The following is a 23,763-nucleotide window of genomic DNA, read 5'->3' as shown; positions in this document are numbered from 1 at the left end:
CTTCTTTTGTGTTTGGGTGAAATGTTCTGTAGATACCTGTTAGGGTCGTTTGAGTTATAACATGTTACTTCCTTTATTTCTCTGTTTTGTTCTGTCTGTATTATCTGCCCATTGGTGAGAGTGGAGTGTTAAAGTCTCCCACCATTATTGTGTGGGTTTTCATGTGTGTTTTAAACTTTAGTAATATTTCTTTTACAAATAAAGATGCCCTTGGATTTGGGGGCATAGATGTTCAAGGTTGAGACATTATCTTAGTGGATTTTTTCCTTTGATGAATATGAAATTCCCTTCACCATCTCTTTTGATTAATTTTTGTTTGAAGTATATTTTGTTAGGTATTAGGATACCTGCACCATTTTATTTCTTAGGTCCATTTGATTAGAAAATAGTTTTCTAACCCCTTACTCTGAGGTAATGCTTATTTTTGATGTTGAGGTGTATTAGTTTTATGGAGCAGAATGATGGATTCTGTTTTTTGTATCCAATCTGTTAGCCTGATTATTTCTATTGGTAAATTGAATTTATTGATATTGAATGATATTAACAACTAATGATTATTAATTTTGTTATTTGTTGGTAGTATGCGTGCATTCTCTCTCTCTCTCTCTCTCTCTCTCTCTCTCTCTCTCTGTGTGTGTGTGTGTGTGTGTGTGTGTGTATGTGTGTGTTTCTCTTCTTTGGGTTTTGCTGGTGTGAGACTATCTATTGCCTGTGATTTTGTGGGAATAGTTAACTTCTTGGGGTTGGAATTTTCCTTCTAATGCCTTCTATATGGTTGAGTTTGTGGATAGATATTGTTTAAATTTGACTTTGTAATGAAATATCTTGTTTTTTCCATCTATTGTGATGGACAGTTTTCCAGGAAATAATAGCCTGGGCTGGCATCCATAGTCTCTTAGAGTCTGTTCAGACTCTTCTGGTTTTTAGAGTTTCCTTTGAGAAGTCAGGTATGATTCTTATAGGTCTGCCTTTATATATTACTTGGCCTTTTACCCCTGCTGACTTTACCATTCTTTCTTCTGTATGTTTAGTGTTTTGATTATTATGTAATAAAGGTATTTTTCTTTCTGATCCAAATCTATTTGATGTTCTGTAAACTTTTGTATTTTTGTAGGCATGTCCTTACTTAGGTTGGGCAATTGGGTGATTTTTCTTCTATAACTTTATTAAATATATTATTTGGGTTATTATATATATATATATATATATATATATATATAATCTTTTATTAGTTTACGTTATTCTTTGGGTTTTTGAGCTGGGTTTCTCCTACTTTTTTATTCCTATTATTCTTATGTTTGATTTTTTCATAGTGTCCTTAATTTCCTGGAAAATTTTGTAAGTGTAATTTTTATATTAGATTTAACTTTTTTTTTTTTTTGCCTGATGAATCTATTTCCTCTATTGCGATTTCAACTCCTGGGACTCTCTATTACATCTCTTGTATTCTGTTGGTGATGCTTGCATCTGTAGTTCCTGTTTGCTTACTATATTCTTCATTTCCAGGATTCCTTCAGTTTGTATTTTCTTTATTGCTTCTATTTCTATTTTCAGTACTTGAATGGCTTCCTTTATCTGTTTGTTTTGTTTTTCTTGGTTTTCTTTTATTTCTTGGTATTTCTTTTAACTAGTTTCTCCCAGTTTTTTTTTTTTTTGTTTGTTTGTTTGTTTTCTGTCTCAATGGTTTATTTTTATAAACTGGTTTCTGAGAATATGCACATTGTATCTTGAATTATACTTTTACTCCCAGAAATGTTATATATTTATTCTAAAATGACTTTCAGTGGGTAGCAATATAATGATCTGTTCCTAGTTCTCTGATCTTTGAACTAATTTGCAGATAATAACTACTTAGCTAGTCCTAGCAAATCTGGCGTTTGTTTCATCCCTTGTTCCCCATTGCCTGCAAACTCAAGTCTCAGCTGAGTTTTAGGGTTTTCCCAGTGTTCTGTGCTGCACCCCTATTCTGCTCCTGCACAGACTCTTAAGCAAGTTGAAGATGCTCATTGTGGTCCATAGGGCTCCACACTGTTGGATCTGGGCTCGCTTTGTCTGTGGAGTGCTGCTCACCTGCCACAGCCCACAGCAGTCTCCTGGCGGGAAGTTCAGACAGCACTGTGGTCACTATTGTAACCACTGTATTGCCTTCTCCACACATAACAGTGTCTACAGCTTGTGTCTAACAAGGGATATCTGCTGATCCACTTTGGCCATGGGTCTGTCTCCCCATGTGGTGATTTCATTAAGGAAACACATTGAGGCAAATATTATGGTAGATGATCTTTCAGTAAACTCTTATTTTGAAAATTACATTCTCTCATTCAGTTCTCTCTAAAAGAGGCTTTGGGATACAGATTTCATCTAGATTCTTCTGTTTTTATTTTGTTTTGTTTTGTTTTTTACTTCCTGTAGACAGGTATTCAATCCCCACACTTCCTCTAAAGTTTTTTTTTTAAATATATATAACCAAGTCCATTTAAATGAAAACAAACATTTATAGACAATATTTGGGAATTTGGGCATCGTTCTTTCCAAACTACTTCCTACTGGTAAGGGGCACTGTCATGGGGAATTCGAAGAAGATTCAAAAATCCTGGCTGTAGTCTATAAGGCTGATTATTCCAGCTGTTTTGAATGAAGGATCACTTGGTACTCTGTTTTAGGTGGTCTGGCTTGATCAAACCACATTAGTTTGGAAGGGATCCACATCTTTTCATTTTCTGTGGAAACAAAAATAGAAATCTTTTTCCCTAGTAACTTGTCCTTGAACTTAAATTTTGGAGTCAAAGCATATTTTTTAATTTAATTTATTATTTTACATGTCAATCCCAGTTCCCTCTCTCTCCCTGCCTCCCTCCTGCCCTTCCTCCCTACCTCCTTCCATCCCTTTTACCCTCCTGCCCTCTCACAAGCACTATAACCCTCCCCTCACATTCCCCCCACACCAATTCCATATGTAGGGGAATGCCATCCAGTTGGGGTCATGTAGGTCTGACAGGTCATGTGAAGTAGGGACTAGGGCTTCTCTCCTGTTTCTAGGTTAAGGCAGTTATCCCTCCATGGGGGATGTGTTCCTAAGGTCCTTTTGTGCACCAGGCATACATCCTAGCTCCACTGTCTGAGGTCCCTTAGACTGCTCAGTCCTTCTGGCTGAGACCCATATTCAGGGTGCCTGAGTCAGTTCCATGCTGGCATTCCAGCTATCAGACTGGTTGTCCCTTAGCTCCTCTTTGGTCAGGTAAGCTGTCTCTATGTGTTTCTACCGCCTGGTCTTGTCCTCTCCATCTGCACCTGAGTTCTAATTCAACTCAGTGTTTATGTATGGGTGTTTGTTCCTGTTCCAACAGGCATAAGTTGAGGGCTCCATGGATAAGTTAGTTGTTGATCACCCTCTCCAGGAAGTGCATTTATGGTAGCCTTTCCACGGAAGCTCAAATTGTTAGTTGGGAGCAGTCTTGTAGTTCTCTAGACCTTTCTTTGTGTTCAATTTTATCTTCAAACCAATATTGGCTCCCACTTTTATGTTATCTCTCTCTCTCTGTCTCTGTCTCTGTCTCTCCCTCTTTTACTGTCTTCTATTTCTAACCAGACTCAATCTTCCTGGGCGCACATGTTTTCCTTTCCTCCCCCTCGTTTTCTCCTACTTCTCTCTTCCCATCACTTCCCCTGAGCTCTGGAGGACTTGTCCATTAGCAGTTCTGTGAGGGACTTTATATGAATCTCTTAGAATACACCTTGTATCCCAGTTCCTCTGGTGGTGTGAATTATAGGCTGGTGATCCATTGATCTACGTCTAAAATCCATATATGAGTGAGTACATACTGTGTTCCTATTTTTGTGACTGGGTTACCTCATTCAGGAGGGTTTCTTCAAGTGCCTTCCACTTGCCTGTGAATTTCAAGATACCATTATTTTTTTCTGCAGAGCAGTATTCCATTGTGTAGATGTGCCACATATCCATTAACCATTCTTCAATTGAGGGGCATTTAGGTTGCTTCCAGGTTCTAGCTATTACAAATAGTGCTCCTATGAACATAGTTGAACAGATGTCTTTGTTGCATGGATGTGAATCCTTTGGGTATATGCCTAAGAGGGGGATTGCCGAGTCCAGTGGTAAACTAATTCCCATTTTCCTGAGAAACTGCCATACTGATCTCCAAAATGGCTGTATGAGTTTGCACTCCCACCAGCAGTGGAGGAGTGTTCCCCTTTCTCCACATCCTCTCCAACATGAGTCATCATTGGTGTTTCTAATTTTAGCCATTCTGGCAGGAGTAAGATGGTATCTCAAAATTGTTTTGATTTACATTTCCCTGATAGCTAAGGATGTGGAGCATTTTCTTAAGTGTCTTTGAGCCTTTTTGATTTCCTCTTTTGAGAATTCTTTCTTCAGTTCTGTACCCCATTTTTTAATAGGGTTATTTGGTGTTTTGTTGACTAGTTTCTTGAGTTCTTTGTATATTTTGGAGATCAGCCCTTTGTCAGATATAGGATTGGTGAAAATCTTTTCCCAGTCTGTGGGCTGCCATTTGGTCTTCTCCACTGTGTCCTTTGCCTTACAGAAGCTTCTAAGTTTGAAGAGGTCCCATTTATTAATTGTTTCTCTCAGAGTCTGTGCCCCTGGAGTTATGTTCAGGAAGCGGTCTCCTATAACATTTATTGTTCAAGGGTACCTCCTACTTTCTCTTCTAAGAGGTTCAATGTGGCTGGATTGATGTTGAGGTCTTTGATCCATTTGGACTTGAGTTTTGTGCATGGCGACAGACATGGGTCTATCTGCAGTCTTCTACACACCCTCATCCAATTTTGCCAGCACCATTTGTTGAAGATGCTGTCCATGCCCTATTGTTTAATTTTAGCTGTTTTGTCGAAAATCAGGTGTTCACAGGTGTGTGGGTTAATATCAGTATTTTCAATTCAATTACACTGGTCTACCTGTCTATTTTTATGCCAATACCAGGCTGTTTTCAGAACTATAGCTCTGTAGTAGAGCTTAAAGTCTGGGATGGGGATGCCTCCTGAAGTTCTTTTATTGTATAGAGTTGTTTTGGCTATCCTGGGTCTTTTGTTTTTCCATATAAAGTTGATTATTATCCTTCAAGGTCGGTGAAGAATTGTGTTGGGATTTTAATGGGTATTATATTGAATCTGTAGATTGCTTTTGGCAAGATTGCCATTTTTACTATGTTTATCCTACCTGTCCAAGAGCATGGGAGATCTTTCCATTTTCTGTTATCTTCTTTAATTTCTTTCTTTAGAGCCACAAAGTTCTTATTATATAGGTCTTTTACTTGTTTGGTAAGCGTTACACCAAGATACTTTATGTTGCTTGTGGCTATTGTAAAGGGTGATGTTTCTTTGATTTCTTTCTCTGTCTCTTTGTCATCTGAAAAAAGTAGGGCTACTGATTTTTTTGAGTTTATCTTGTATCCTGCTAGTTTGCTAAAAGTGTTTATCAGCTGTGGAGATCTGTTGTAGAGTTTAGTGGGTTGCTTATGTAAACTTTCATATCATCTGCAAATAGAGACAGTTTGACTTCTTCCTTTCCAATTTGGATCCCCTTGATCTCCTTTTGTTGTCTTATAGCATTAGCTAGAACTTCTAGTACGATATTGAAGAGATATGGAGAGAGAGGGCAGCCTTGTCTTGTTTCTGATTTTAGAGGAATCGCCTTAAGCTTCTCTCCATTTAGTTTGTTGTTGGCAGTTGGTTTGCTGTATATTGCTCTTATTATGTTTAAGTATGTTCCTGTTATCCCTGACCTCTCCAAGACCTATATCATGAAAGAGTGTTGAATTTTGTTGAAGGCTTTTTCCGTATCTAGGGAGATAATCATATGGTTTTTCTTTTTCTGTTTGTTTATATGGTGGATCACATTGATAGATTTTCATATGTTAAACAATCTCTGCATTCCAGGGATGAAGCCTACTTGGTCATGTTGGATGATTTCTCTGATGTATTCTTTAATTTGGTTTTTCCAGTGTTTTATTGAGTATTTTTGCATCGATGTTCTTCAGGGATATTGGTCTGCAGGTTTCTTTCTTAGTTGTGTCTTTGTGAGGCTTGGGTACCAAGGTTATTGTGGTCTCATTAAAAGAGTTTGGCAATGAACCTTGTGTTTCTATATTGTGGGACTGTTTGAGGAGTATTGGTATTAGGTCTTCCTTGAATGTCTGGTACAATTCTGCATTGAATGAATCTGGCCGTGGACTTTTTTGGTTTGAAGTCTTTCGATGACCGTTTCTATTTCTTTGGGGGATATAGGTTTATTTAAGTTGTTTGTCTGTTCTTGATTTAATTTTGGTAAGTGATAGTTATCCAGAAATTTGTCCATTTCCTTTGAATTTTCAAATTTTGTAGAGAACAGGTTTTCAAAGCATGACCTGAAAATTGTCTGGAATTCCTCTATGTCTGTTGTTATGTCATCCTTTTCATTTCTGCTTTTTTTTAATTTGCATGTTCTCTCTCTGCTTTTTTGTTAATTTGGATAAAGGTTTGTCTATCTTGTTGATTTTCTCAAAAAACCAACTCTTCGTTGCATTGATTTTTTGTATTGTTTTCCTGGTTTGTATTTTGTTTATTTCAGCCCTCAAGTTGATTATTTCCTGGTTTCTATTCCTTCGGGGTGAATTCGCTTCTATCTGTTCTAAGGCTTTCAGTTGCGCTGTTAATTCTCTCATGTGACTATCCTCTGTTTTCTTCATATGGGCACCTTGTGCAATGAACTTTCCTCGTAGCACTGCTTTCAAGGTGTCCCATAAGTTTGGGTATGTTGTGTCCTCATTCTCGTTGAAAATTAGAATTCCTTAATTTCTTTATTTCTTCTTAGCCCCAGGAGTGGTGCAATTGCACATTGTTCAATTTCCATGAGTTTGCAGGTTTTCTGCTATTTGTGTTATTGTTGAATTCCAATTTTAAAGCATGGTGGTCTGATAAGATACAGGGGACTATTCCTATTCTCTTGTATCTGTTGAAGTTTGTTATGCCACCTAGTATGTGGTCGATTTAAAAGAAGGTTCCATGTGGAGCAGAGAAGAAGGTATATTCTTTTGTCTTTGGATGGAATGTTCTATAGATGTCTGTTAACCCCAGTTGAGACATAACTTCTGTTACTTCTTTTGTTTCTTTGTTGAGTTTCTGATTTGTGGTCCTGTCTAGTGTTCAGAGTGGTGTACTGAAGTCTCCCACTATAAGTGTGTGAGGTTTTATGTGAGCTTTGAGTTTTAGTAATGTTTCTTTTAAGAATGTAGGTGACTTTGTGTTGGGGGCATAGACATTCAGACCTGAGACTTTGTATTGATGGATTTCTCCTACGATGAATATGAAATGACGTCTTCATCTCTTTTGACTAATTTTGGTTTGAAATCTAACTTGTTAGATATTAGGATAGCTACGCCTGATTGCTTATTTCCATTTGATTGGAAAATCTTTTCCCAACCCTTTACCCTGAGGTAATGGTTATGTTTGAAGCTTAGATGTGTTTCTTTTATGCACCAGAAGGATCGATTCTGTCTTTGTTTCCATTCTGTTAGCCTGTGTCTTTTTATAGGTGAGTTAAGACCATTAATGTTGAGGGTGAGTAAGGACCATGGATTGTTGATGCTCGTTTGATTTAGGTTTGTTCTTGGCAGTGGTATTGTGAATATATTACTTCTGCTTTACCCTTGGTTTCTGGTGTAGTTATATTATCTGTTGCCTACATATTTGTGGGCAGTAACTTCCTTGGGTTGGAGTTTTCCTTCCAATACTTTCTGTAGGGCTGGATTTGTAGATACGTATTGGGAAAATCTGGTTTTGTCATTAAATATCTTGTTTTCTCCATCTATAGTGATTGAGAGTTTTGCTGGATATAGTAGCCTAGGCTGGCATCCATGTTCTCTTAATACTTTTAGAACATCTATCCCCAGGACCTTCTGGCCTTGAGGGTTTCCATGGAGAAGTCAGGTGTAATTTTGATAGTTCTGCCTTTATATGTTACCTGTCCTTTTTCCTTTGCTGCTCTTAATATTCTTTCTTTATTCTGTATGCTAGGTGTTTTGATTATTATATGTTGAGGGTTTTTTTTTCTTATGGTCCAGCCTATTTGGGGTTCGGTATGCTTCTTGTACTTTCATGGGCATGTCCTTTTTCAGATTTGGAAAGTTTTCCTCAATGATTTTGTTGAATATGTTTTTAGCACTCTTGAGCTGGACTTCCTCACCTTCCTCTATGCCTATTATTCTTAGGTTTGGCCTTTTCATAGTATCCCACATTTCCTGGATGTTTTGTGTTAAGGATTTGTTGGATTTATGAATTTCTTTGGTTTATCTTCTGTGCTGAGATTCTCTTCTATCTCTTGAATTCTGTTGGTTATGCTTGTGTCTGTAGTTGCCGATTTTTTGCCCAGTTTTTCTATTTCCAGCATTCCTTTGGTTTGTGTTACCTTTATTTTCTCTATTTCAGTTTTCAAGTCTTGAACCGTTTACTTCACCTGCTTAATTGTTTTTCCTTGGTTTTCTGTACTTTCCTTAAGGAATTTGTTCATTTCTTCCAATTTTTTGTTTGTTTTTTTCCTGCATTTCTTTAAGAGATTTTCTCACATCTTCTTTGAGGGCCTCTATCATTTGTACGATGGTAATTTTTAAGGCATTCCCTTCTGCTTCCTCTGCTTTGTTGTTGTGTTCCATTCTAGTTGGTGTAGATTCCCTAGATTCTGGTGGTGTCATGCTTTTCTTTCTGTTGTTAGCTGTTTTCTTGTATTGCCTTCTTCCCACAGCTTCTTCTGTTAGGTGTTGGTGGAGTCTCCCCTTCTGTCTGTGGTACTTCCGTGGTGGGCATATGTGGATCAGAGATTCAATATCTGTAGCTTTGTATGGTCCAAGCTCTCTAGGAGGTCTCTCCGCACACAGCGACCCAGGGATGTGGTCAAGGATGAGGATCCAGTAGAAGATGCCAGCAGGAATTCACAGTGGTCCAGCAGAGATAGGCGGATCTCTGGGAGGGGCCCGGGACTCCAGCAGAGGACTGGAGGTGTGGGTCAGAGACCAAGGAGGTAGAAATTATGGGTGGTCCTGCGTGGATATGCAGGTCTTCTTTGTGCAGAGTTGTTCAGAGATGCCTCCGAAGTAGGGTGGACTATTGGCTCTACTCTCTGTCCCAGTGCTCAACCAGAGTGGCAGGACCGTGGGCAGGGTAGGTCACAGTGTGTGTGGGGGGGGGCAGGCTCATGGTGGGGATGGGAGGGTGTGTATCAGAGCTCCAAGGGTGCTCTTGATGGGGACAGGAAACAGGAGCATCAGGATCAGGGGCCAACCCAGGGAGTTCGGGGGGGGGGAGAGGTTGTAGGGGACAGGCAGCCCAGATTGGGCCCAGACTCACTTCTGGCCAATAGCTGGCGGAAGAGGACAAAGGTTGAGCTGAAACTTGGTAAGGTTTTGCAGGATAGTCGGATCTCACTGGAAACTGGAACTCTCCAGCTGAGGCCTCTTTCATTAGCAGAGGCCCAGATTTGGGGGTCAAGGATCTTGTTGGCAGGAGCTCATTGTGGACCTGCAGAGATAGGCAGATCTCTGGGAGGGGCCCGGTACTCCTTCAGAGGACTGGAGGTGGGGTCTGAGACCAAGCAGCTGGAAATTATGGGTGGTTCCGTGTGCATAGGCAGGTCTCCTTTGTTCAGAGTTGCTCAGAGAGGTCTCCGAAGTAGGGTGGACTGTTGGCTCCACCCTCTGTCCCACTGCTCTACCAGAGCGGCAGGACAGTGGGCAGGGTAGGTTACAGGGTGGGGGGGCAGGCTCGTGGTAGGAATGGGTAGGGGTGTATTAGAGCTCCAAGGGTGCTCTCGATGGGGACTGGACACAGCAGCAGGATCAGGGCCAACCCAGGGAGTCTCCTCAATTTCTTTAAGGTATTTTTTTTTCATATCCCTTTATGGACTTTTATCATCTTCATACAGTAATTTTATGGTAATTTTCTTGGGCTTTAGGTATGCTAAATTGTTCTAAATTGTTCCTGTCATGCTGTTATAAGATTTTGGGACTCTGGTGAAGCCATATTGCCTCATGTGATATTGACTGTATTCTTACACTAGTGTTTAAGCATCTGCATTTGGGGATGACTATAAGTAAGGGTACTGTTTTCTGTGTTTGTTGTTAGATGGGTGTTTTGTTCCTTGTTTTGTCTTTTCTCTCTGGTCTCCTGGCCTAAATAGTCAATGATTCTGGTGACTAGTGTGCCTTCAGTTCCTGTAGAATGTATATCCTCTGGGATTTTGGGGCCTAAATATCCCTAAATCTGGCCTGGCCTCTGGTAAATCTGAAGTCTTCTTCCTAAGTTATAGACCAGGATATGGAGCCAGGCATGTGTGTGTGTGTGTGTGTGTGTGTGTGTGTGGTGTATGTGTTTAATGGTTTTTTTCTTTCTTTCTTTCTTTTCTTTTCTTTCTTTCTTTCTTTTTTTTTTTTTTTTTACAATCTGAAGGTAAAAAAGTACTTTGTTAGAAAAGTATTTCTATTCTGGAATTATATGTTTAAAATTAATATGTGTTAAAATATTATGTTTTTGTTTTCATTCAAAGTCAAATTACTTTGTAATTTCTCTTTTGCCCCAAGAGTTATTTAGAAATGATTGTACACTTTTCAAAGATGTGAAGATTTTCCAGGGATGTAGTTTGATTGTTCACTTTATTTCTATTCTGCTTATACAATTTATTATTCACTGAAATAACACTTTACATCTTAAACTAGTCTAAGTGAAATATGTCATTAATTGTAAGCTGTGAGCCTAGCTTTTAATGGCTGATTTTGTTTCATTTTGCTTTGTTTGGACTTTGTTTTGTCTTATAGGTATTTTGCTCATTTATTTTGATTTTGTGTTAGTTCTTTTTGTACATGAGACTTTTTTAATTTTAAAACTTAAATATTATATCATTTTCCTCCTTCCTTGAAACCCTTCCCATGTCCTCTCCTTCCAGCCCTTCCCAATAATCTTCACTTGGTGATATTGACCTATCTAGTGCTTATGGAAATCAATATAGTGAATGATTCTGGTCCTCTTGTTCTTTAGTTTGTTTTGTTTCTGATTGTTTTAAAGAAAGAGAAACAAAGCATGAAGTTGGAAGTTGGATCGTACTGACATGGGGAGGACCTGGGGGGGGATCCTAATACAAATATATTGAATGAAATATTTTTTATAAAATTGTGTCATTTATCCATATTTCTGTTTTTATTCAGAACTTTAACCATTCATCTTTGAATCAGCCAGCTCTTGAAGGAACATACAACCATGAATTCAGTTATTCTGTTGGCCAGTTAGCTTGCACAAAGAATCCACTTTGTTTCATTGCTAAATGTGTTCCTTTTGAAGGAAAGTGTGTGTCTATGTCTGTATTTGTGTGTTGTTTATAAAAATCTTTCTTACTTTTAAAATCTTTAAAATTAGAAAATAGTTATATCCTCTTCCTCCTTCCCTCACTTCAACCCCTCTCAATATTCATTAGTGCTTAGGGGAATAAGTATAGTGAAAGATTTTGTTTTTTCCAGATATGCAGAAGATCACATAGCAGAATAGTTGATCAGGCAGCTCCATATCTTGGCTGTGTGTGTTCCCCTTTATTTCCAACAATGTAATTATGGTGATGCAACCTGAAATGTAAAACCTTTTTTTTTTTTTTTTTTTTTTTTTTTTTTTTAATTCTGGTGGGAGATTCCAAAGAAGCTGCATCAGAGAAGCAGCCATGTATTTATTTATTTGTTTATTTATTTATGTTTTAATTCAAATTTGTGTGTGTGTGTGTGTGTGTGTGTGCTTTTGAGACAGGCCATCTCTGCACAGCTATGAAGACTGTCCTGGCAGTTCAGGTTCCCAGGCCAGAGACTGGTGCCACCCAAAGTGGATGGATCTTCTTAGCATTACCAACTTAATAAATCAAGACAATCCTTCTTGGGTGTATTTCATCATGTTGACAATTGAGGTTAACCACCGTAGTCTGTCTTTGAAGTTTAGAGATGTTTGTTCTCTAATACAAGGTATCCTATTTTTACCTTAACATTAACTGAACTGTAATGAAAAGGAGGAAGTAAGCTGACTGAGCACTGATAATTCGTTGTTCTCTGCCTTCCCAACTGTGATGCAGCATGACCAGCCACTTCAAGCTCTTGACGCCTTCATTTCCCTGCATCAGGGACTGTGTCCTTGTACCCTCAAACTGTGAACCAAATTAACTCATTCTCCTTTATATTGCTTTTGTCATGATTTCTTAACGATAACAATGGGTAAAGTAAGATACAAGCATTAATGAATACACCCAGCACCCAGACACATAAAGTAGTCTTTCATGAGTGTGTTATAGGACTCCACATTGATCTCACTGAGGCTGCTTAGATGATGAGTGGGCATAGTGTTCTCAGCCATTTCTATTTAGTTGATGTTAATTTTATTAAGGCTAGGACTTGCTTTGTAGTCCTGACAAACCTTGAACTTGTATTAACCTCTTCCTTCAGCCTCTCAAGTACTGAGATTGTAGGCATGAGTTTGACTAGATAGTTGTGTTAATCTTTGAACTGAGGATTCTGCATTGATATGTAGAAATGAAGAGATTACAAAGGCCCATCTACTGCTTCTGAAGGAGAAGCTATCAGTGTGAAATCTCAGGCATGGTCAATGTTTAAAGGAGAACAATGTTATGAGCAGGTCACAGTTTATTAAATATAATTTATATTTTATGGCTTAAGTCTAAAATGCCCCCAGGCTTCCATGTTTCAGTACTTGGTTGCCTGATGATGTTTTGAGAGGTTCAAGAATCTTTGGAGCTTCATGTAAAATTGGGAGATACAGGCCACTGCAGTTTAACCTTTGAAGGGTTGTCTCCATCTCCTGTTCTAGTCATCCTAGTCCAGTTCTCTTTACCCACTTTGCCAAGATGTGAAGGCCCGCTGTCATGCTGCCATACCCTTCCATTATGAACTAAGCCTCTCCTATTCTTGTGCCTTCCCACTGTTGCCACCTGGGACTGTGTTCCCAGATACTATGAGTCCATATATATTTCATCCTTCAGTTGTTTCTGTCAATCATTTTGTCACCATGGTGCAATGAGATGATTATATAAGGTACTTCTAAGTCAAAACTGGAACAGTTAGTTAAGGGGGAAGGTGGTCATTTAATAGTATTTATTTGGAGGAGCTAGGGACTTAGCCCATGCCATGATTCTCTACCAAGCTACAGCCACAGCCCTCAAGTCATCCTTTCTTCTTTATTTTGTACTTTCTGAAGATTTTCTCAAAGCATTTCCTGAACAACACTATGTGAACTTTCCTCTTATTTCTTCAAGATAATGCAATATGTTGAGTTCATATTTGTTATCAATTTTAACTAATATCTCCTGTCAATTTGCCATGAACCACAAAAAAAATCTCTTATTTCTGCCAATTCATTTTATCATATCATATCTGATAATCTATTTTTCCTTTAGTTTCCACATAGCATTTTAGAAAAATCTTTAAAGCCTCATTAAAAAGGAAAGATAACAGGTCTCTATGTTTTCTTATACTTCAAGCTTGTTATCTTCTGGAATAAATTAAATCCAGCATAGTAGCCCTCATACACATTTATAAATAATTTAAGCCTATCTTTACTCATATAATTACTCTTGCTCTTTTGGAAGATACCCAGTAGGAAATGCTTGAGTTGCCTTAATATTTTTAAGAAATAATATGCAGAATCAAAACTCTGGAATTCTAATGCCTTTATTAAATATATAAATACATCATTAAATTATTATTTTTCTCCCAATCTCTCCATGGCAAGATGACTTGGTTGGCAAACGTTTAATGACTCAGAAAGCAGCTGACAGAGATAGATTATCTTTTGTTATAGAAAAGGTATACTTTTATCACATTCATAAAACTTATTTCATGGGGATTAAGAGAGCATGTTTTTCTGTTCAACTGCTTTTCATTTATCTGGACAAGGAAGGAAGACAACATTAACAAAGACATGTAGTCTTTGTCAGTTCCACTGTTAATCGAGGTTTGCTATTGCTGGAGGCAGCAATATGTCTGGCTAAACTATAAGCCATTGAGAATTAAGCATTTTCAGGTATGATCATGAATTTTCTGGTCTTTAAGTTATAGTTTTAGAAGTTTAAATAGTAAATATTAAAATTTTCCTATTTTGTAAACATATTTAGTTCTACTTTTAACATGTTTTCCTTTATCATTCTTCCCAAGTATTCCCCAGTCTATAAATGTCTTATGATCTTTAAGAAACATTTTCAAGTACTTGTACTTCTATAAGATCTGCTGATGTTTGACCTTGTGTTTCAGTGATTACCAGTTTCTATCCTTAGTTATATCATTCTTCAGGTTTTTATTTGGATTCAACTTTGTTGGCTACATTTTAGTAAAATGTATTTTAATCTGTTGTGTTGTGCTCCTAGAAGAGATTGTGGATGCTCTATTTCTTTCCAAATGGGCAGGGTTTTCATTGTCATGTACATAAAAAATTTTATCATATATTCTCAGAATTTCATATATGTTATTCAAGGGAATCTGAAGTTGAATAGTTTTACATGTTAGAAGTGATTTGGGGGATGGAAAGATCACCCAGTGACACAAAATCAGATCAATAGTGCATAAGTGCACATGTTTGTCATCTAACATTTTAACAATAAAATGAATGGTAGAGATAGGGGAAACACTGGAAGCTGGAGCTAGCCTTGTATACACAGTTGTGAATAATAAGAAACATGGTCTCAAACTAGGATCAACTGTAGACAGTTTCTGTCCTGCCTGGTCCCCCAGCCATTTTGTCCCTAATAAACATACAGAGGCTTGTATTAATTATAAACTGTTGGGCCAATGGCCCAGGATTCTTATTGGCTAGCTTTCTCTTTATTATTAACCCATGTCTATTATTCTGTGTCTCTGCACATGCTCCTTGCTTATTGGTGATGCCTGGATCTTTTGCTTCTTCAGAAGCTACAAGGTGTCTCACACTTGACTCACTTTCTGCATTCCTCTTCCCAGCCTCCTAGCCTGGGTACATCCTGTCTGTTCATTGGCTGATACAGGTTTATTCATCAACCAATAAGAGAAACGTGTTCACAATATACAAAAGGTCATCCCACATTTTCAACATGCAAAGATGCTCTCTGAATTCTACAACAATAATGTGGCATCAGGCCCATATCTAACACATAAACAGGCATATACTCACAAGCACATCTTGTGTACACATAGTGCTTTTATGTTTTTATAGAATTCTTTGTCATTTTAATACCTGTAAAATATATAGATGGCATCATTTTCATTTTGGGTATGATTAACCTGGGACTACTTTACATTTTTTCCTTTTATTGAAAATATTTTTCACATAATTTGGTATAAATTCACATAATTTTCATTTCATTTCAAAATTCACATAAATTTCACATAAGTTTGTATAAATTTTCCATATATTTTCTCATATAATTTACCTGATAATAGTTCTCTTCCCAGTATTCCTCTCAGCTTTCTCCACCTCTCCTCCCTTGCAGAATTGCCACACTTCCCCCTTTTCTATCTCTCATTAGAAAAACAAGACATCTGAGGGATAGAAATAAAATAAGACAGAACAAAAACTAACCCATCTGAATAGGAAAAAAACCCCAAAGATATAGAAGGAAAATAACCCAAGAAAAGACATAAGAAACAGATATAGATATGGAAACCCATTTGTTCACACATTCAGGAATCCCATAAAACATTAAAATGGAATCCAAAATGTATACACAAGGAACTGTAAAAGAGAGAAAAATAGAATAAAATAAAAAAGTATTTTTTTTCAGCTCCTATTCTACAGGGATTTGATGGAGACATCCTATTTAGGCCTGAATGTTCCTAAGTCTCTCACTCTCTTCATAATATCTAGTTGGGTGTCCCTGTATTTGTTATCACATGCTATGAAAGGTACCTTCTTTGATGATACCTGAGCAAGGCACTGATCTATGAGTATAGCAGAATATCATTGGAGTCATTTTGTTGCTATATTATTTTAGGAGAACTTTAGTATTTGGTTTTGTTCTAGGTTCATAGCCTATCTAGTCTCGGGTTCTTGGCTACCCAAGCAGTATCAAGAATATGTTCCATCTTATGGAGTGTGCCTTAAGACAAATTAGATATTGGTTGGTCACTCCCATAAGCTTTGTACCACCATTGCATTAGCTTATCCTAAGGGCAGGATACCAGTGTAAATCAAAGGATTTATGCTAGGTTTGGTGTTTATGTATCTGGTTTGGTAGCTTTCATAGTACCTTCCAAAGAAAGTAGAACATAAGAATGAAGACTCTATAAAGGCACCAACTTGAATTTTCCGTACTAGTTGTATAGATGTTGTCTTCAGCAATGGAACTTGCTGTCAGTTTTTTGAGAGCCTGGGATACTTGGAGGTTGCCATGGGAGCCCTTTAGCCAACAACTCAATTAGATATATCTTATTCTTGGTATTGATTGCTTCATTTGGTGACAGGAGATGGTCAATTGAGTATCTGTCTCCCCCATTATTTGGTGATTTTATTTAGACTACTTTTATATATGTATATATTTTAAAAAGTTCTACTGTATTAGGTTTCCATGCTACCCCACAAATGGTTCTTAATTTTAGCTTTCTCTCCCATTATTCTCTTTCTCCCCTCTTCCCTCCCTACTTTATCCCCCTACTCTTCTCCCATTCATACTATCCTGTCTTCTTTAACAAATGAAATCAATCTGTCCCTTCTAGTGTCTACTTACCCTCTAGTCCCTTACTCTATACCTACCCTCTGTGGTTATATAAGCTGGTTATCATTGACTTACCAGATAATATTCACATATAAGCAAATGTATACTGTATTTGTCTTCCTGGGTCTGTGTTACTTCACTCAGGGTGACTTTTTTTCTAGTTCCTTTTATTTACCCGTGGATTTTCTGATTTAATTTTGTTTTGAAGGGCCAAGTAATATTTCACCTTGTGAATGTACCACATTTTCTTATCCGTTGACAGCCATCTAGATTGTTTCCAATTTCTAGCTGTTATGAATAGAAAAGTAGAACATGGTTGAGGAAGTGAATTTGTAGTAGGATGAAGCATCCTTTGGGTATATGCCCAAAAGTGATATAGCTGGATCATGAGGTGGATTGATTCCTATCTTCCTGAGCAACTGCTTATACTGACTCCCATAGTAGCTGTAATATTTTGTAGTCACTGTCAATAGATGAGTGTTCTTCTTACTCTACATCCTTGCCAGCATGAGTTGTCATCTGTTTTATTCATCATTGTAATACTCATTCTGATAAGTATAAGATGAAAATCTCATAGAAATTCCCATTTCCCCAGTGACTAAGGATGTTGAATATCTTTGTTTCTCTGCCCTTTGAATTTCTTTTTGAGACAGACTTTGATGATTCCCCATGGAAGAATGGGGAGTGGAGAGGGGGGAGTCTGTGGGGGACATGGGACGATGGGAAGGAGAGAGAACTGGAATTGATATGTAAAATAAGATTGTTTCTAATTTCAATTTTAAAAACTAGGGAAAAAAGAAAATTCTCTATTTAGATTTGTACCCCATTTTAATTGTTTGTTTTCTTTTTTTATCTAGTGTTTTGATTACTTTATATATTTTAGATATCAGGTCTCTTCCCTGTGGTTGAGATGTAATATATGAGAGAATAAATAAAAATGAAAGAAAAAAAATTTCCCATTCTGTAGGCTGACACTTTTTCTGTCCAAAAGACAGTGTCTTTCATTCACTGTGCAGAAGCTGTCAGTTTCAAGAGGGCTCATTTATTATCTGTGCTACTTTCTTCTATTCAGAAAGCCCTTCCTATGCCAATGTGTTCAAGACTCCCATGTTCTCTTTGGTCAGAATTAGTGTATCTTGTTTATGTTAAAATCTTTTCATCAGTTTAGAATTAAGTTTTGTGATACATGATAAGTATGGATCTATTTGGATCCCTTTACATGTAGAATTAAATTTGACAGCACCATTTGTTGAAGAGCTCCCTTTTTCCAGTGTGTCTTTCTTTATCAAAAAATCAGCCATCCTCAATTATTCAAGGACTTATGTGTGCATCAATTTGATTCTGTTGATCAATGTGTCAGTCTCTTTGTGCCAATAGAGAAATGTTTTTATTATTGTATCTCTGTTTTACAACCTGAGATCATGTGTAATGATACCTTCCACAGTTGTTCAGGACTGTTTAACCATCGTGTGTGTGTGTGTGTGTGTGTGTGTGTGTGTGTGTGTGTGTGTGTGTATGTGTTCATATTATGTTGAAAATTATCCTTTCACTTCAGGAGGCATCACCATTCCTGACTTTAAGCTCTACTACAGAGCTATAGTCCTGAAAACAGCCTGATATTGGCATAAAAATAGACAGGTAGACCAGTGTAATTGAATTGAAAATACTGATATTAACCCACACACCTGTGAACACCTGATTTTCGACAAAACAGCTAAAATTATACAATGGGGTAAGGACAGCATCTTCAATAAATGGTGCTGGCAAAATTGGATGAGGGTGTGTAGAAGACTGCAGATAGACCCATGTCTGTCGCCATGCACAAAACTCAAGTCCAAATGGATCAAAGACCTCAACATCAATCCAGCCACATTGAACCTCTTAGAAGAGAAAGTAGGAGGTACCCTTGAACAATAAATGTTATAGGAGACCGCTTCCTGAACATAACTCCAGGGGCACAGACTCTGAGAGAAACAATTAATAAATGGGACCTCTTCAAACTTAGAAGCTTCTGTAAGGCAAAGGACACAGTGGAGAAGACCAAATGGCAGCCCACAGACTGGGAAAAGATTTTCACCAATCCTATATCTGACAAAGGGCTGATCTCCAAAATATACAAAGAACTCAAGAAACTAGTCAACAAAACACCAAATAACCCTATTAAAAATGGGGTACAGAACTGAAGAAAGAATTCTCAATAGAGGAAATCAAAAAGGCTGAAAGACACTTAAGAAAATGCTCCACATCCTTAGCTATCAGGGAAATGTAAATCAAAACAACTTTGAGATACCATCTTACTCCTGCCAGAATGGCTAAAATTAGAAACACCAATGATGACTCATGTTGGAGAGAGAGAAAGGGGAACACTCCTCCACTGCTGGTGGGAGTGCAAACTCATACAGCCATTTTGGAGATCAGTATGGCGGTTTCTCAGGAAAAGGAATTAGTTTACCACTGGACCCGGCAATCCCCCTCTTAGGTATATACCCAAAGGATTCACATCCGTGCAACAAAGACATCTGTTCAACTATGTTCATAGGAGCACTATTTGTAATAGCTAGAACCTGGAAGCAACCTAGATGCCCCTCAATTGAAGAATGGTTAATGAAGATGTGGCACATCTACACAATGGAATACTACTCTGCAGAAAAAAATAATGGTATCTTGAAATTCACAGGCAAGTGGAAGGCACTTGAAGAAACCCTCCTGAATGAGGTAACCCAGTCACAAAAATAGGAACACAGTATGTACTCACTCATATATGGATTTTAGACGTAGATCAATGGATCACCAGCCTATAATTCACACCACCAGAGGAACTGGGATACAAGGTGTATTCTAAGAGATTCATATAAAGTCCCTCACAGAACTGCTAATGGACAAGTCCTCCAGAGCTCAGGGGAAGTTGAGTGGGGGAGCAAATGGAGAGAGAAGTAGGAGAAAACGAGGGGGAGGAAAGGAAAACATGTGTGACCAGGAAGATTGAGCCTGTTTAGGAATAGAAGACAGGAAAGAGAGAGAGAGAGAGAGAGAGAGAGAGAGAGAGAGAGAGAGAGAACATAAAAGAGGAAGCCAATATTGGTTTGAAGATAAAATTGAACACAAAGAAAGGTCTAGAGAACTACAAGACTGCTATCAACTAACAATTTGAGCTTCAGTGGAAAGGCTACCATAAATGCCCTGCCCGGAGAGTGAGATCAACAACTAACTTATCCATGGAGCCCTCAACTAATGCCTGTTGGAATAGGAGCAAACACCCATACATAAACACTGAATCAAAATAGAACTCAGATGCACATGGAGAGGACAAGACCAGGTGGAAGGAACACATAGAGACAGCTTACCTGAACAAGGAGGAGCTAACGGGCCACCAGACTGATAGCTGGGAAGCCATCATGGGACTGACCCAGGCCCCCTAAATAAGGGTCTCAGCCAGAAGCACTGAGTAGTCTAAGGGACTCAGATAGTGGAGCTAGGATGTATCCCTGGTGCACAAAAGGACTTTGAGAGCACATCCCCCATGGAGGGATAACTGCCTCAATGTAGAGGCAGGAGAGCAGCCCTAGTCCCTACTTCACATGACCTGTCAGAACTACATGACCCCAACTGGATGGCATTCCCCTACATATGGAATTGGGGTGGGTGGATGGGAAGGGAGGGTGGTTAGAGGGCATGTGAGAGGGCAGAGAGGGTAAAAGGGATGGAAGGAGGGAGGGAAAAAGAAGGGAGGGAGAGAGGGAGAGAGGGAAGGAGAGGGAACTGGGATCGACATGTAAAATAATAAATTAAATAAAAAAATGCTTTGACTCCAAAGCTTAAATTCAAGGACAAATTACTGTGGAAAAGGATTTCTATTTTGTTTCCACAGAAAATGAAAAGATGTGGATTCCTTCCAGACTAATATGGTTTGATCAAGCCAGACCACCTGAAACAGAGTAATAGGTGATCCTACATTCAAAACAGCTGGAATAATCAGCCTTACAGACCACAGCCAGGATTTCTGAAAATTCTTTGAATCCCCCATGATAGCGCCCCTTACCAGCAGGAAGTAGTTTGGAAAGAACAACGCCCAAATTCCCAAATATTGTCTATAAATGTTTGTTTTCATTTAAATGGACTTGGTTATATAAAATAAAAAAAAAAAGAAAATTATTCTTTCAAGAGCTATGAAAAATTGTGTTGGAATTTTGATGCTTTGGCTCTGCAGGTTAATGTTGGTAGGATGGCCATTTTTTTTTATCTTTTATTTTTTTTTTTACTATATTAATCATCTGATACATGTCCATAGGAGATTTTTCCATTTTCTGATATCTTCTTCAATTTTTTTTGTTCAAAGACTTGACATTACTGCCACACAATGCTTTCACTTGCTTAAAGTTACCCCAAGACATTTTATATTGTTTGAAGCTATTGTAAAGTGAGTTGACTCTCTGTTTTCTTTATCAGCCCTTTTATCATTTGTGTATAGGGGGGCTACTGATTTTTTTTGAGTTAATTTTGTATCCTGCTACTTTGTTGAATGTGTTTATCAGTTTTAGGTGTTTCCAAGTAGAATTTCTGGGTCACTTATGTGTAGTATCATATTATGTACAAATAAAAATACTTTCATTTCTTTCTTTTGGATTTGTATCCCCCTGATCTCCTTCAATTGTATTATTTCCTTAGCTAAGACTTCAAGTGCTATATAGGATTATTATAAACAGGGTTTACAGCCCTCTCTTGTTTCTGGCTTTAGTGGAATTGCCTTGAGTTTCTCTCCATTTGAGGTGGTGTTGGCTATAGGCTTACCTTATAAACTGCCTTTATTATATGAAGGCATTTCTGTTTTATCTGTAGTCTGTCCAGGACTTTTATTATGAAGAGGTATTGGATTTTGTAAAGGCCTTTTCTGCATCTAAAGGTGATCTTTTTTTTTTTTAAATCTTTGAGTTTGTTTATATGGTGACTACCATTACCGATTTCTGTATGTTGAACCATTCCTGCATGTCTAGGACGAAGCCTACTTGATTGTGGTGTGTTATCTTTTTTATGTGTTCTTGGATTTAGTTTGCAAGTATTTCATGGAATGTTTGCATCTATGTTAATAAAATAAATTGGTTGTAATTTTCTTTCTTTTCTAGGTCTTTATATAGATTGGATATCAGGGTAACTGTGGCCTTGGAAAACAAATTGATCAATGTTCCCTCTGTTTCTATTTTATGAAATACTTTGAGGAGTATTTGATGGGAGATGCCATTATGTATATATGTGTCTCATACTGGTTAATGAATAAAGCACTGTTGGCCAATAGGAAAGGAAGATAGGAGGGACTAGGGGACAAGGAGGAAAGAAGAAGGAGTGAGGAGGAGTCAGCATGGAGAGAAGGGAGAGAATAGAATCGCCGGCCCCTGCTCTCAGGTAAGATCATGTGGAAATACATAGAAATGGGTTAATATTTAAGACAGAGCTAGCCAATAAGAAACTAGTACCTGGCTAACAGCATTATATCAAATACAGAGTCTCTGTGAGTTAATTGGGGCTGGCGCTGCAGCAGGACAAGACCAGGCAGAGGGCGGAAAAACCTTACTCGCTACAAGTATTGGCATTAACTATGGGGGTTATTAGTTTGTTTAAATTGCTACTCTATCCCAATTTAACAAAAGTGACAATTATTGAGAAAATAATACAATTCTGTTTTACAATGTAGTGGAGTCCAGATTTTTAATGCATATCCTTATGTTTCTTTGGATTTCTTCATTGTCTCTTGTTATAGTGGTCTTTTCATCTGTAATTTTGGTAATTTGTATCTTCTCTCTCTACCTTTTAATTTGCAGAAGTATCCATCTTATTGATTTTCTCAAAGAACCAACTCCCTTTTTATTGGTTCTTTGGGTTTTTGTCTGTTTGCTTCTGTTTTATCGAGTTTGATGCTTGTCATGTACTCCTTTTGGGTGTGATTTCTTCTTTTTGTTCCAGAGCTTTCAAGTATTCTGCTATGTTACTATTATTATATCTGTCCTTTGTTTTTTTCATGCAAGGACTTAGTACTATGAACTTACCTCTTAGATCCTCCATCATGTGTCCCAAATTTGGGGTATGTTGTGTATTTGTTTTTTTCAATTCTAGAAATTCTTTAATTTCTATCTTAACCCATTTTTCATTTACCAGGGAGATTTTTTAGTTTCCAAGTTTGTAAGTGAGTATATGTTCAATTTTGAATATGCTCCATGAGATGCTTAGAAAGTGTATTCTTATGGGCATGGTGAATTGCTCTGTAAATACCTGTTAAATCCATTTAGTTTATAAGGTCTGTTAATTCTAACATTTCTCAGTTTAGTTGTTGTCTGGATTATCTGTCTATTAGGGGTATGGATGTCTCCCACTATCAGTGTATGAGGGTCAATGTGTGATTTAAGCCATAATAGTGTTTCTTTTACGAACTTGGGTGTCCTTGAGTTTTGTCTATAGTTGTTGAGAATTGCAATCTCCCCTTGGTGGATTTTTTCCTTTGATAAGTGTGTAGAGTCCTTCCCCATCTCTTCTGTTTTGTTTTGGCTTGAAGTCTGTTTTGTCAGATATTAAAATGGCTATACCTGTTTGCTTTAATTTGTTTGTTTACTTTTAATATTTCTTTCCATCCTCTCACCCTGAGATGATGTCTATCCTTGATGTTGAGGTGTATTCTTGGATACAACAGAAAGATGAATTCTGTTTTCACATCAATTTTATTAGTCTGTGTCTTTTTATATTAGAGAATTGAAACTATTGATGTGGAGAGTTATCAATGAGCAGTGTTTTTGATTTCTGTTACTTTTTTTGTTCTGATGGTGGTGATGAGGTGTATGATTCTTTCTACTTTTGATCTGCTGGTCTGAGATTATTAATGCCTGTGTTTTCTTAGATGTGGCTAACCTGTTTAGGTTGAAGTTTTCCTTCTAGTGCCTTCTGTAGGGTTGGATTTGTAGATAGATATATTGCTTAATTTGTCTTTAGCCATGGAATGTCTTATTTTCTCCATCTATTGTGAATGTAAAAATTTGCAAATATAGACATCT

Source organism: Phodopus roborovskii, unplaced genomic scaffold, assembly GCF_943737965.1.
Source record: "Phodopus roborovskii unplaced genomic scaffold, PHOROB, whole genome shotgun sequence".
Taxonomy (NCBI): domain Eukaryota; kingdom Metazoa; phylum Chordata; class Mammalia; order Rodentia; family Cricetidae; genus Phodopus; species Phodopus roborovskii.
The sequence above is the reverse complement of the archived record's forward strand: the minus strand, read 5'-3'. Positions refer to the sequence as shown.